Genomic DNA, 13,697 nt, shown 5'->3' on the forward strand with positions numbered 1-13,697 from the left:
AGCTCGCTTTGCAGCCCCCTCCTCCTCCTCCTCCTCCCAGATCAAAGGGATGGTGGTGTCCCACTCCCCCCCCAACCACCCCCACCTCCTCCTCCCCACCCCCACCCCTCAACAATGCAATGTGAAAGGAGCCAGCATCTTTCCACTGGAGACAACAAGCCCCCCCCCCCTCCCAAATCAAATAAATAAATAAATAAATAGCAAGAGTGGATCAGACTGTGTGTCAAGCAGCCTCCATTCGAGTGTCCTCTCCCCTACGAGTGCCTCCTCCGAGGGGGTGGGGGGAGAGCGCGCCGGAGAGATGCTGACACCCCAGGTAGCGGTGCTGATGCTGGGTGTGTGCACTCAGGAGCCGGCGGCGGCGGCAGCGACCGGGGCGCCTCTCTGTTTACACGCCGGCTCCGTGCAGAATTTTGGGTGGCAGTTTCTTTCTGCTCACGGAGGGTGAGATCCGGCTTTGCCCCTTGCAGTGAGGGGCTTGCATTGCCCACCTGGCGCTGGAGGCTGTGGCGGTGGGGATGGTGGGGGGGAGGGGGGCGGTGTGCATTAAAGGCTCCTCCAAGATGCTGCCTGCATTGCCTCCTGCTCTGATGCTGCTGCTGCTGCCTGGCTCCCGTGCTGGCTGCTGCATCCCCTTCTGCCTGGCTCCCACACCGACATCTTGCCTGTCAATCAGCGCGGCGCGCGCCAGTCCCCGGGAGAGGCGCAAGCCCGTGGTGTGCGCGAGCCGGGCTTGCTGGGCAGGGAGCGCGCAGAGGTTCCACGAGGGAGGGCGTGGGAGGTGGGGTAGGGTGTGTGTGCAGAGGAGCACAGCAGGGGCACCCCAGGGTGGGTGTGGGGGAGGGTTCTGGAGAGGGTTGTAGCAGGGGCACCCCAGGGTGGGTGTGGGGGAGGGTTCTGGAGAGGAGCACAGTAGGGACACCCCAGGGTGGGTGTGGGAGAGAGGTTCTGGGGAGGGGGGCAGAGCGGCACCCCAAGGTGAGTGTGGGGGAGGGTTCTGGAGAGGGGCGCAGCAGGGTCACCCTAGGGTGGGTGTAGGGGAGGGTTCTGGAGAGGGGTGTAGCAGGGGCACCCAGTGGAAGAGAGGTTCTGGAGAGGGGCGCAGCAGCAGCACCCCAAGGTGGGTGTGGGGGAGGGTTCTGGAGAGGGGCGCAGCAGGGTCACCCTAGGGTGGGTGTGGGGGAGGGTTCTGGAGAGGGGCGCAGCAGGGGCACCCCAGGGTGGGTGTGGGAGGGGTTCTGAAGAGGGGCCCTCATGGGGCACCTTAAGGTGACCTAAAGAAGAGCTCTGTGTAAACTGGAAAGCTTGTCTCTCTCACCACCAGAAGTTGGTCCAGTAAAGGATATCACCTCACCCACCTTGTCTCACACCTAAGGACAGGCACAGCTAGTAGAATGTCGAGCAACAAAGCCACATGAAACTTCTCAGTCCCACATGAAATGCAGGACTGTCCTGCGAATTAGGGCCTCTTATGACACAGTGCTTGGCTACTGTTAGACCCTCACCATTAAGCCGAAGAATTCCTAGCTCCGGTCCAACAGTTCAAAAGGCGAAGGAGGGCGATCCATTGGGGTCGCAGTCAGATGGCACGTGACCAAGATGCGTTGCCAAATTGGGTCCCCTGGTTGGATCATTAGCTTCCCCCGCCCGGTCCAGGTACTGACAGGAATCATGACATGAACACTGATCCTTTACCCTGACTGGGCACTTGTGCAGCCACACAATTTTAAGACTGTCATGAGCCCCATTGCCCTGTTTTGTAGGACTCAGGAACTGGCTCCGTTTATTAAAAAAAAAATACTAGAGTATTCCACAGCAATGGCCCCAAAAGCAGCAGTATCATCTTTGCAAGCTGTAGTACGACGTCTTGGTTTAGCTTGTAAACTTGCAGGGATCTTATCTTCAATCCAAAATAACAATTAAAATATAATGGTGCCTAGGAAGCACCCCATGTATTCCAACTATTGTCGTCATTTTTTTCCCTTGCTTAAGGTACATGTCCTTTTCTCATCTATGCCCCTTGTTTAGCGATTATTATCAGGACAATTAAAGGAACAATGCCAACTAATTTTAGGTCCATAGTTTAGAAACATATTGTCTAAATAATAAAAATAAATATCATAAAGGGTGAACAGAAAGATTATTATTATTATGGGGTGTCAGAAACATATTTAGGAATTAAAAGATACATATGCAGGATCAAGTCCTGCATTTATTAGCAAACCAAACACCCATTGGCTTCAGTGAGTGTTTGGGCTGTGTAGGGATAGCAGGATTTGGGCCATAACTTTCTGATTGATAGTTTCCCTTTCAACATAACGGAAATAGGTTTATAGGAATTGTCAACAGAAAGATGGGTAGCGCTCCATCCTTCCTTACTAGCCAGACTTACAGTCTGTGTAGCTGGAGAGACAGCAGCAGTAGTTTCAAAAGCTCTTCACTCCTAACTCCCCTCCCACCTTCATTTCACCTCCAAGGGAAGTGAATATTGTTAAGCTATGGGCTAAGTCCTGTTTGTTTTACTAACTTGCGTGGCCATGTCAAAGTCACTGGGACAACCGATGAGATTAAGGCAAACAGGATAAAGCCCTACAACAGGAGGAATGCAAGAGAATGGGGGACACTGTAGAGCCAGCTTTTGCTCCCATTGTTGTCTGTGGAGATCAGGATTTGGCCCATAAGCAACTACTTCCAAATGGCAAAAAAAAATTCCAAGCATCGTATATTCATGCTTGCTGCAAACCATCTCCCCCTCAAACACACACACACATACAATCAGTTACTCCCTGTCTGCTTGGATTTCATGTGAGCTACTGTCTTAGAAATCAGAGTAACAGCCGTGTTAGTCTGTATTCGCAAAAAGAAAAGGAGGACTTGTGGCACCTTAGAGACTAACCAATTTATTAGAGCATAAGCTTTCGTGAGCTACAGCTCACTTCCTCAGATGCATCTGAGGAAGTGAGCTGTAGCTCACGAAAGCTTATGCTCTAATAAATTGGTTAGTCTCTAAGGTGCCACAAGTACTCCTTTTCTTGTCTTAGAAATGATACTCTTGGTTGCCACAATAGGATTTTAAATGCCAACATAAGCATTTGGAGTCTTTGCACGCATGTAACTGCAGGAAATGTTGGCCCTAATGCTAGGAAGGTTTGGATATAGATGCACATTTATTCTCATTTTATTAAACAGAGATATAATTTACTGGCAGTACTTGGCACCTCATATTTAGCTCATATATAGCACTTTTCACCTGCAGATCTTAGAGTACTTTGCAAAGGAAGGTCAATTTCATTATCCCCATTTTACAAACAAGGAATGGAGGCACAGAGAGGTTAAGTGACTTGCCCAAATTCACACATCAGACCCATGGCAGAACCCAAAGCTTGGCTTTGCCCACCCCAACCACAGCTATATATGATTAAATGCAATTACTGTGCTAAGTTATGTACAGCTCCTGCAGGAAAAACTCCCTCCATCTATGGGAGATTTGCCTGAGTAAGGAGTGCAGGATTAGACCCACTTTAAACTATGGATGAAGCAGCTGAACTTTGGCTATCAGCTAAAATGTAAAATTGGGTATTATTCTGCTATCTTATCAGGTAGGCAATATTCATCGGTCCATGGGTGCAGAGACTAATGGTGGCCACAAGGCGCTGGGGTAAGTTGTTGCCTTGTACAGTATTTATTAGCACTTGCGGCTCGATGATTTTCCTGGGCAGTGATTGATGGATGGAGCCATACATCAGATCCATGTTATTACAGACCTTGCAATTTGAGGAGATTTTCAGGATCTGTGATCAGACAATTAAGAAAACGGCCTGTGGGAGAAGATCGAAAGGAAAGGAAAGGAAAGGAGCCTTGCACTAATTTACATATGTGCAACTGCACTGACATCATTGGGCTACTGGCCTAGTGGATAAGGGGAAGCAGCAGATGTGATATATTTTTATTTTAATAAGGCTTTTGACACAGTCCCACATGCCATTCTCGTAAGCAAACTAAGGAAATGCTGTCTAGATTAAATTACTATTAGGTGGGGACACAACTATATTGATACCTGGACATCAGCTTTGCCTGTGATCCCATTTGTTTATAAATTGAGGCCTGTCCCCCAGAAGCTTCCCAATAATACATACTGGGAATTTACATAATATGTTTTTTACACACACACCTTTAACTCAAATGTTATTTCCACCTTAACATATGGATAGGAAATCCACCAACGGCACAGACACACGACTAAATGCCTTCAAAGAGCAAATGCCTTAGGAAAATACTCTGTGTTAAACTGAACAAATTTATAACAAATGCTGAGATTTGTCAGGGAGTTTGACTACTGTTTATCTCTAAAATTATCCAGAAAAGAAGATGGAAATATTTGGGCCACGTGCTAAGAATGAAGCCAGAGCAGCTGCCATGGCAGGTGTGCCAACCAAAAGAATCCCTCCGTTGAACAATACTGTACTTCGAGAGGAAAAACTTTTATGGGACCCAGGTTACACAGGGTTGGCTGAGCCTTATTGGTGCCCTAAGCATCATCTGACAGCACAAGAAGGATTCAGATTCAGAATTAGTGCTAAGAACCCACCCCAAAGCACAATCCACCTTTTGCATCTGAACAATTTGGACTAAAGTCAGGCCTGCTGTCGAATGTGGCAATTCGACTGAAATCAGCGGAACTGAACTCACCCCAAAGCTGAATTTTGTTCTTTGGCCTTTTCCAGTAGAATGCATAAAGTTAACCACAGGATTTTAAGTAAGCCAGTTGACAGTGAGGTTGACCTTGCAAGTTTTAGATGGAAATAGCCCCTTTGGGCCATTTCAAGTGAGATTGCCGTGGCTGGTCCTTGTCTTCCGTGTAAAAAGTGTATCTCGACGGCTAGGAAAGCTGATGAAGAGTCTGGTCTCCATATTTGTAATAAAATGTGACTATATCTCACAAGGCAATGCGGTGTTTTTTGCACTTGTGAAACTACACTCTTTTTCGGGGAGAGGGCAGTTTGAATTTTAACTGAAAAAACAAATGGGTGCACTGGATAAATCTGCTTCTTTTCATTTGGGGGGTGAGGGACTATTGCTATGTAGTTGAACTGAGCAAATATGCAGTTGTATTGTTCTGTGAAGTTTTCTGCTGGGGTCTGATAGGGGAAACCCTCTTATCATGACCTCAGCAGAGCATCTTGCAGCTGGCTCAGTGGCATTCTGATTTATCTACATGGGCAGAAAAACAGTGACATCTATGCGAGTTCCATGCATGTAAGGAGAGAGTGGATCCGAGAGCATGATTTTGTGCTTTGAGAACTAGCATATATTTTTCTCCTTCCAGCTTCTGTTTGTGGTCCCTCTTGCCCCATCCAAGATACAAATGCCTGAGGGGTCAAAGACAGTCCCCTTGAAACAGCCATTTCTTCCATTTAAATCCTCTATTGCCCAGAGCCATTTCATCAGACAAGACCTTAGCAGAAGCAGCTCCAGAGGGGAAGCTGAGTTTGCAGAAACTTTCAGAAATGATTACTGGGGGCAATGATTTAATAACCCAAAGGCTGGACTCCCTCCAGGAATCCATCACTGTTATTGAGAGAAATATTTAAAGAGCTTGGAGCCAACTATTAAGAAATGGATGATAAGGCGTCAAATCAGGACGTAAAAAAAACCAAAGTGATGCCAGCCTATTATTTCTAAAACTATTAAAGACCTTACCTTTCTGACAGCTGAATTGGATCAGATGATGACTAGCCTATACAGTTTGCAAACCACCGTAATCCAAGGCACCACCTTATGTAGAAGGAGTAACCTATCCGTAGTTAAGGCTGATTTTTAATCCCCTTGGACCTGAAACAAACAAAACAAACAAACATGTTTTCTATAATATTTAGGATTAAGTCTTCTTGGCAGATAGGATGTGTTCTGAATTTTTTTAATAAAGTAATTTTTTTTAAAAGATCAAACTCTTAAAATAGCTTGTTTGGTTTTTTTAAGTGTAACATTTCTGTGTCCCTTTGTCTGCTCAGTGAAATGGGATTACATCACAACACTGAAAATGCAGTAAATTAGTTTTTTCAACAGAAATAAATTTAACACAGATCCATTGATTCCAATGGAGCTAAACCAATTTACAGCAGCTGAGATTCTGGCCCAGTTGCTTCACTGTGTTACCAGGACTCAGGTGCAGCACTACCATGATATGCCACGCCAGCAGAGAGACAGATTTTTGACACTGACTTGTGCAACAAGCAAATTGTGAGGTCATGGATAGCAAGAGGTGTAAGACATTGCCAGTGTCTGAAAACCTGACACTATTTCTGAGGGGTAAAGAAAAAGCCAGTGGAAAATATATCCCCACTCCCCTTCCCCACAATGACTTCTATCACTGATAAATTCTTTCAGTAATCAAAGCAAAGATAACAGGGTGAAGTATTCCTTGTATTCAGTGCATTATCAATTACAAGTTTTTACCCAAAATTTCTGAGGTTCTAGGACAGTATTCAGCCTTTTCCACGCCACAATCTCCCTGGCATTCCCATCCCACCTAGCAATATGAGAAGGGCAGAATGGTCATAACACCCTCTTCTCTCCTGTCCCTCTGCCACCACCTGTTCGCAACCCCCTGGGGTTCATTAGCCCCAGGTAGAGAATCAGTGTACTTGGAAATCTAGATGCTTGTTTTCTCACAAAATGGTTTGGCCAGCTCTATTCACTCATTTATAATCTAGTGGACCTGACATCTAGTTAATGTAAAAATAACCCCAAAACCTGGTATCTTCAGTTACACAAAAGAAAAATGTAAACAATAAAATCCACTTCTGGAAATTTAGAAACCAAGAAACAATTAAAAATATTTTTAAATAAAAGGTGAGGCCCCAATCCTTATAAGGTTTATGCACAGCTTAACTTTGCCCACTGCTGATAGTCCTATTGATGTCAATAGGACTATTCATGTACTTAAAGTTAAGCATGTGCTGAACTGCTTTGCTGGACTGGGGCAAACACATTCAGCATCTTGCAGGATCAAGCCCACAGGGCATGATCCAATACTCATTCCATTCAGTAGGAGCCTTTTCATTGACTGCAGTAGGCTTTGGATCAGACTTATGGGTGCTGATCCATTGACTACAGCTGACGCTGTATTAGGCCCATAGTGTGTAAAGTGAAGCATGTGCCTAAGTGTGCAAGATTGGGGACTAAGACAAATGAGAAAAATGTGTTTATATTTTTTTATATGGACAGTCTAGGATATTTTTAATGATTCATTTCTTTCTTTGAAGGTGCCCGGGTTTTGTAAACGTGCTAGGTAAGGACATTGTCAACAACATTAACTTTTTTTTTTTAAACACAAGTTCTTCTGAGCAAATAATAAATATATATTACTACTATTTTAATCGCGGTGTTGATTGTATTATCCAGCAGCAAGTTTAGGATAGTTCCATTTTTTTAAATGAAGAATTTCATGCTTTTGTTTTAATTCTAACAGAAACAATGATCCTTTCGCATGGAGTCGTCGAAGTTGGAGATGAAAAAGCTTCCCATTGGCTCATCTAGTCCATTGCCACACATATATTGATGGATAAATAATTAATGTCCAGCTAAATCACAAATAGGACATTTACCAGTTTTTAGAATAGCATAAGAAGTAGCATCTAACTAAAAGGAGGTTTAAGTCAAATCATCTCATTGCTTGAATGAGGGGGCACAAAATTCAGGTCTGGTGTAAATCTACCCACTTCAGTGGCATTACACCAGTGACAAAATTAGCCTTTTTTAAAGGCTTTTGTGACAAGAAATGTGAATTAATCATTCCCTGGGAAAAGAAAGGATGATGTTAGGCAGTGATTTTAATCAATATTCCATAAAAGAAACTACATTGAAAGAATGTCAAGATTGTAGAGTGAAGTGATCTGGAAGTAAAGTTTGCCCACACCACCTTAACTCTGCCCATTTGTGAATCCATATTAAGGTATCACCATTAACTCATGATCCCATACTATTTATTCCACAAAGTTCCTGTTTCATACTGGTCAGAGGGCCAGTGTTAGGCTTGTACACCACTTAAGACCTACGGTGAGTGCTAAAACATTACATAGATCTTGAAAGTAGGACTAATGTTCCCCTCAGTGCACAGTGCTCTGTGAATGAGACACTATTTTAATAATCCTGTTTTATCTTCATTGTTCAACGTGTGTGACCATAGGTAATATGCTGTAAAACATGCAAATTAAATGTGGATGGGGTTCTATGGTCCATCAAGACACAGTGCTGACAGGTGTCCTGCAAGCACCTAAAAGAGAGAGGATAACAGATGGGATGGATACCCCACAAACCAAGTTTTGCCTCTCATTGAAACCAGACTTTTGACATAGCTTGACTTGTCTCCACTACAGAAGAGCTTCCATTGAGGCTTATTATCCTCCGCTGATTGGAACTCCTCCATCCTCACACAAGGTGAAGCATACAGCACATGATTATTCATAAACATTTGTATGGCACCATAATTTATACTGCTGTTTAAAGAGATTGATAAGGCACGTTCCCTTTCCCCAAGAAGTGTATAATGTACATCCGTCAATACAAATGTAGATTAGACAACTGTCAACAGTTCAGGATAGAGCTAGTCCAAAAATGCAGGAAAATTGTTGTTCAAAAAGTTTGATTTTTTTTTATTTGAAATATTTCAACAAGCTGAGAGAGTGGTTAAAAAAAAAAAGGAGCAAAAATTCCTTGCAAAGAAATTTCACAAAAGTAGACAGAATGAAAGGGTTATTAGTAATGATGAAAGAAAGAGGTGCTTGAAGAACTGGGTATTAAAGGATGAACGGAAGGATGACCTGTTCCAAGCAAAGGGGGCAGCATGATTGGAGTGCAAAGCTGGAAGTGGGAAAAGAGAAGAACAGATGATGTACAAGGAGGAGCTAAGTAAAAGCAAAGTTCAAAACCATCATGTATTCTACAACGTACTTTACAATTGATATCTATTTCCACTAGATGCTCTGTGAAGTACCCTAGTGGCACTTCAGTGTGGTCATCTGATCTGTTAATTACAATAGATTCTCAGGAAAATTAATTAGATTTGATGAGTTCTGATTGGAATCATTGCTTTCCTCTGTGTGTTTTTAAAGAAATAGCTTGCTTTGGAGAAGTACATTATCTTGGTTTCATTGTGTCATTCCACTCCAGGCATATTACACTGAGATGTTATGTTACCTAAAATCTGTTTTCAAACCTTCGTGAGTTGTGGGGGTGGCTAAAACCTTTAATACTGAATACCTGGCTGCAGTGTGCCAATTATAAGAAACGTACATATATGGGGAAGATAAGCAATGCAGTAGCACTGAGCCGCTATCATTACAGGAGACTTAAGAGTGGGAAAAGTAGTTTGCACTCTTTTTTGCTGCTTTTTGATTTTTAAAGATTGGAAATTCCCATCTGGTCTACTCCATTTTCCGTAAGAAACTATGGTCTTCTGAGATGTTACCAAGCAAGGAAAACTGATTAACTGAGAGAGGAATAGATTTTTATTGAGACTGTTAAACAACAACAAAAAATCGCAGACTTCTAAACGTATACTTGAGAGAAAAAGCTCTCTTTGATAACGATTCAGGATCTCCACCCCTACAACTAAGGCTGAGAAGGCCCCCAATCCACATCTCTGAATTATCCAAGAAGTCCTCCAGCAAAAACAGGAAAGATTAAAACCAAACATCAGAAATGCCAAGTTTTAAATTAATAAACCAGCAGATTATTTTTAATAAAAAGTAAATTAATATGAACAAGGAGTCCAGTGGCACCTTAAAGACTAACAGATTTATTTGGGCATAAGATTTCATGGGTAAAAAACCCACCTCTTCAGATACATGGAGTGAAAATTACAGATGCAGGCATTATTATACTGACACACGAAGAGAAGGGAGTTACCTCACAAGTGGAGAACCAGTCTTGACAGGGCCAGTTCAATCAGGGTGGATGGAGTCCACTCCCAATAATTAATGAGTAGGTGTCGCTTACAGACAGCCCCCCAATCTGAAGCAAATACTCACCAGCAACTACACACCACGCCACAGAAACACTAACCCAGGAACCAATCCCTGTAACAAACCTCGTCGCCTACTCTGTCCCCATATCTACTTTAGCAACACCATCAGAGGAACCAACCACATCAGCCACACCATCAGGGACTCATTCACCTGCACATCCACCAATGTGATATATGCCATCATGTGCCAGCAATGCCCCTCTGCCATGTACACTGGCCAAACCAGACAGTCTCTACGTAAAATAATAACTGGACACAAATTGGACATCAGGAATGGTAACATACAAAAGCCAGTAGGAGAACACTTCAGTCTTCCTGGGCATTCGATAACAGATTTAAAAGTAGCCATCTTGAACAGAAACACTTCAGAAACAGACTTCAAAGAGAAACTGTAGAACTAAAATTCATTTGCAAATTTAACATCATTAATTTGGGCTTGAATAGGGACTGGGAGTGGCTGGCTCACTACAAAAGCAACTTTCCCTCTCCTGGAATTGACAGCTCCTCATCAATTTTTGGGAGTGGACTACATCCACCCTGGTCTAATTGGCCCTGTCAACACTGGTTCTCCACTTGTGAGGTAACTCCCTTCTCTTCATGTGTCAGTATAATAATGCCTGCATCTGTAATTTTCACTCCATGCATCTGAAGAAGTGGGTTTTTTACTCATGAAAGCTTATGTCCAAATAAATCTGAGAGTCTTTAAAGTGCCACCGGACTCCTTGTTTTTTTTGTGGATACAGACTAACATGGCTACCCCCTGATAAATTAATATGCTAAGCTTTCAGGCCTCCATTATACATCATAGAGCAGAAAGGAGCATACCTTTTGTTTCCTGCTTTGCACACGACCTATAAAAATGCTGTTTGATTTACATTTGGAACTGTGCATTGTTTATGATCATAATTTAAAACACTTAGTTTGTCTAAGGATGGGAGAATATGAAACTCTCTAAGTGACTCACCCAGCATTTTCCATTCTCCTCTCACTATTTTACAGATTTAAGGATAACCTCCCATCACACTAAATTGTTTTATAAGAGATCTAACACGATTTTGCTTTTGCAAGATTGGAGTACAGTGATTTCTCCATATTCTGGCATGCCAACAGCTCCCCATTCAATATTCCTTCCAGCTTAAGCAGATGGTGAGTTCCAAAATACGTACGTATGGATAATGTTTCGTGACTAACAAAAATAAGCCACTCAGGACACTTATATCTTTGAATTAATAACTGGGGATGCGTTCAAGAAAATCCTTTTACATATTGCTCTCAGGCTCCAAAAAGTGAAGTTTTTAAAAAAATTGTTTCTAAAACAAGAGCGCTAATCGTTTTTTTGATTTACAAAAAGCAATTTAATGAATTAAAGCTCACAACTGGATCCTCATAGGCAGACTCCCAAGGCTGTGCAAAGCCCCACTGGTAATTCCCAGGGGTGCTGCTCAGAACAATTTTTATAATGGGGGTGCTGATGATGGAAACCATGGAAACTATGTATTTGGTGTTTATTACTACTGCTTCAAGACAGAGGGTGCGGGAGCACCCCTAGTTCCAGCACCCCTGGTAATTCCCCCAGGCCAGGAGCCTGCACTCCACGGGATGTCTCACTAGCCTCAACGGATCTCACTGCAATGCTGGGGCAAAGTATTTCCAGGTGCTCAGAAGCTAAAAAGGAAGAAAATCTGCATAGTTTCCCGCATCACCAACTCTGGTGATTTTGTCACGAGTCTCCCGATACTTGGTATTTCTCCTTCAAGTCCCACCTCTTGGATTCATGAGAATCTCAGCTTTTGTTTTTGAAAAACAAAACAAGTAAGCTCCTAGCCCAGAGAAAAGCTTGAATAGACAGACTGAACCATACCCCGATGGTGCAGAAATCAGACAGCCAACATAGGGGTACTGGAATTAGGGGTGCTGGGGGGGGGCGTTGCTGGCTGGAAGCAGTTTCCATCATATCCAGGGTTTACAGCTTCTTTCAATGGCTCTCAACCCCTCCCCCCCTCGCTACACACATTGTTCCAGCCTCCTCCACCAGACAAAAAGGACCCAACATTTAATAACTTTATAAAAATAAAATCTCTGGATTCCTAAGGCTCCCCCGACATGTGGGGCCAGCCCTGGGCGTGGGCAGGGAAGAGCTGCAGCCTGGAGGGGCCAGCAGAGGAAGACTGGCTCTGGGGGGAACCGGGGCAGGCGGGGGGGACACTGCCCTTGCCCCGCTAGCCAAGCCCCTGCCTGGTGGGAGTAGGGAGCTGCTGCGAGCCTTGGCCCTGCCCCAGGGGCTAGTGATTTGCAAGGCAGACCCCAGACACAGCCAGCCCTGGGGGGCACCAGCCAGGGGGGTGGGCTCCCCTGCAGTGTTTCCCCAGGATTTGAAATTGGAGGGTGGGAGGGGGGATGTTCACATTTACAGGGGGGTGGGGTCAGGGCCAATGAGGGGTGAAGGTGGGCTGTATGGCACCACAGCAAAAACTGAAAAATGTTTCATGACCATTTTATTAGATTTTAAAATCATCACACAAATTAAAGTTGGCTACTCAAGCCTTCTATGAAACACTACATCTACGTCCTTCTTGGTTTCTTGTTATAATTTTGCACAACTCTGTTAATAAACTTCTTGAATGCAATGCAGTCATCTTTGGTGGCTTCTCGTGTGGCCGATACTTCCATTCCTTCAGTTGATATGCTCATTAGTTCATTCACATGATCAGGCAGAAGGCGACTTCTTTCAGAACACAAAATTCTAGTCAATGATGAAAAAGAACGCTCGACTGTAGCTGTTGTGACTGGGAGTAGCAAGAGATGAATTCCCACTTCTTTCAGCCCAGGAAACACAGCACAAAGATCAGGTCAAGCCACTAGTGATGATAAAAAAAGAAGTTGAAGTCAAATCTTCATTCACTCGTCAGATGATTTTCCACTCTGTGTTCATATTCTCTGTTCTGCCTGAGCACATGGCAGCCCCATTGCTGGTAGTGACTCACTCCACTCAACTGTCGGTGTTTTATAAGACAGAGATCTGTAAAAGCTACGTAGAGGTTGAGTAGAATCTAGAAGTCGCTGTTGTCGATTTTTAAGAATCAAGTCTGTAATTTTTCAGTTGTCTTAACAAACACTTCTTGTCCTCTTCGCTTAAGGATTCAATATAAATGCCTTCATTAGTCAACTTCTGGACTGAAGTCTCTGCTTCTTCCAGTACTTTTTCAGTGGATAGCTCGCTGATTGATCCAAAACATAGCTTCTATTGCTGGACAAAGATCTACTGCTGTTGTAGTAGATGCCTGGATGGCATTGTTTCATGACCCAAGTGGTTTCAACAGTAGACTTATAAGAAAGAGAATGGCAATAGTCTTCTCTGAATGTAGTAGTAAAAGTAATCCACCAGCCTCACAACTTAGATCCATCCCATCTTGGTAGATACTTTCCAAAGCCTGTAATAATGGCTGGAGTAATTTTAAGACAACAGGCAAGGATCGCTCATGAGAAAGCCAGAGGGTTTCCCCAGGTTGGACTAATTTGAACTTCAGTCCCAGTGTATCTTCTGTATTTTCCAAGATATTCAGTCTTTTTGGACTCTTGCTGAAAAAAATAATATAATGAAGACATTAAATTTATAGCTTTTAAAATGTCTTTTGAAGAGTCTGCAGCTCGTACTAGCGCTAGTTGGAGA

Source organism: Lepidochelys olivacea, assembly GCF_965140295.1.
Source record: "Lepidochelys olivacea isolate rLepOli2 genome assembly, chromosome: 15".
Taxonomy (NCBI): Eukaryota; Metazoa; Chordata; order Testudines; family Cheloniidae; genus Lepidochelys; species Lepidochelys olivacea.